This window comes from Schistocerca nitens, chromosome 7 (assembly GCF_023898315.1).
Source record: "Schistocerca nitens isolate TAMUIC-IGC-003100 chromosome 7, iqSchNite1.1, whole genome shotgun sequence".
NCBI classification, from domain to species: domain Eukaryota; kingdom Metazoa; phylum Arthropoda; class Insecta; order Orthoptera; family Acrididae; genus Schistocerca; species Schistocerca nitens.
Genome location: NC_064620.1, coordinates 310,651,325 through 310,653,824, shown reverse-complemented (window position 1 = coordinate 310,653,824; position 2,500 = coordinate 310,651,325).

Genomic DNA, 2,500 nt, shown 5'->3' with positions numbered 1-2,500 from the left:
ACCTAACCTATGTTGCGCCTTAACCTAACCTATGTTGCGCCTTAACCTAACCTATGTTGCGCCTTAACCTAACCTATGTTGCGCCTTAACCTAACCTATGTTGCGCCTTAACCTAACCTATGTTGCGCCTTAACCTAACCTATGTTGCGCCTTAACCTAACCTATGTTGCGCCTTAACCTAACCTATGTTGCGCCTTAACCTAACCTATGTTGCGCCTTAACCTAACCTATGTTGCGCCTTAACCTAACCTATGTTGCGCCTTAACCTAACCTATGTTGCGCCTTAACCTAACCTATGTTGCGCCTTAACCTAACCTATGTTGCGCCTTAACCTAACCTATGTTGCGCCTTAACCTAACCTATGTTGCGCCTTAACCTAACCTATGTTGCGCCTTAACCTAGCCTATGTTGCGCCTTAACCTAACCTATGTTGCGCCTTAACCTAGCCTATGTTGCGCCTTAACCTAGCCTATGTTGCGCCTTAACCTAACCTATGTTGCGCCTTAACCTAGCCTATGTTGCGCCTTAACCTAGCCTATGTTGCGCCTTAACCTAACCTATGTTGCGCCTTAACCTAACCTATGTTGCGCCTTAACCTAACCTACGTTGCGCCTTAACCTAACCTACGTTGCGCCTTAACCTAACCTACGTTGCGCCTTAACCTAACCTACGTTGCGCCTTAACCTAACCTACGTTGCGCCTTAACCTAACCTACGTTGCGCCTTAACCTAACCTACGTTGCGCCTTAACCTAACCTACGTTGCGCCTTAACCTAACCTACGTTGCGCCTTAACCTAACCTACGTTGCGCCTTAACCTAACCTATGTTGCGCCTTAACCTAACCTACGTTGGGCCCTAACCTAACCTACGTTGGGCCCTAACCTAACCTACGTTGGGCCCTAACCTAACCTACGTTGGGCCCTAACCTAACCTACGTTGGGCCCTAACCTAACCTACGTTGGGCCCTAACCTAACCTACGTTGGGCCCTAACCTAACCTACGTTGGGCCCTAACCTAACCTACGTTGGGCCCTAACCTAACCTACGTTGGGCCCTAACCTAACCTACGTTGGGCCCTAACCTAACCTACGTTGGGCCCTAACCTAACCTACGTTGGGCCCTAACCTAACCTACGTTGGGCCCTAACCTAACCTACGTTGGGCCCTAACCTAACCTACGTTGGGCCCTAACCTAACCTACGTTGGGCCCTAACCTAACCCACGTTGCGCCCTAACCTGACCTGTAATTGTTATATGAATTGAAACATTCATGTAGCGTTGCCTAATCGCAACCCTCTCAACATAGGTCAGTGCTCGCACTCTCTGGTGTCCTGCGTATTGATTCATGTTACGGTGCGTACCCTCACAACATCTAGCGAGTGTTGCGTACGTTCCACATGGTCCCGCTATCCACTGTAATGTGTACTGCTGTAAGACGTATATCGCCCCCCTGTCGCCTCTAGTTCGTCAGGCGGGAGTTTGCGTGTTCAATGAGCTTCGCAGCTGTGCAATGGCATTCGCATACGTACGCGGGCCACCTTCCACGTGTTCTCTCGTGCATACGTCGCAGCATGTATGTGGGCTGATGTGGCGTGTCGTGACGCATATCATCCAGGCATGCAAGACCCACTGAATTTGCAAATGTAGATGGACGTCTACGTTTGCTGCCCAAGTTACGCAAATGAACCGGAAATCCGTTGTTGCGCGGTTGTTTACGCTGGAGGTGAATCATTGATTGCGAAAATCGGTACAGGTATTAACTGGTTGCTTCAGCGACACCCGTCATACCCACGAACGTGAGTGGGCATGTGGGTATGAAGCGATACGCGGCGGTGGCTGGGTGGGACCGTCCCCGGCCGGTGAGGGGGGAGCGCCCGGCGTGCTGGCCGCGCGCTGCGTGGGCGCACGCGCTACAGCCGGCTGGTGGGGGCGCCCAGTGGCAGGCGCGCCGGCCGACGGACGCGGCAGGCGGCGCAGCTGCGCGCCGGCGCACCCAGCGCGCGGCGCCGTGCGGCCAAAGTGGGTCCTCGCGGGCCCGGTGCGAAGCGCGGTGGACATCTGCAGTGTGCTGGTCCGATTGAGGACTGTGTGCGTTGAGGATGCGCCGCCGCCCGGCACTCGGCGCCGCGACGCCGTCTGCTGCTCGGTCGCCCCCGCGGTTCTCGCAGGTGGTTTGTATCGCAGCTGTGCGGATGTGTTGGCGCGTGCGCTGTGCTGGGAGAGTTCGCTTTGGCACCCAAGTGGGGCTCTGCCCCTCTGTGGCGCTGGCGTTGGAGCTGCCCGGCCACTGTTTGTGGCCGCGTGTTGTCTCCCGCCGGCAACACCACGACAGCACGCTCCCGGGCCTCTGTCGGCAGCGGCAAGCTCAGTTGGGAGCATGGGTGGTCGCACTGAAAGCGTCTACTCGCCTATCTCCGGGCGATTGCGCCTCTCTCGAACCCGACCAAGTACTTAGGACGGCGCTGCGCGCCGCCGGGACCTGAGAGGGTTTCGAGGTGTATC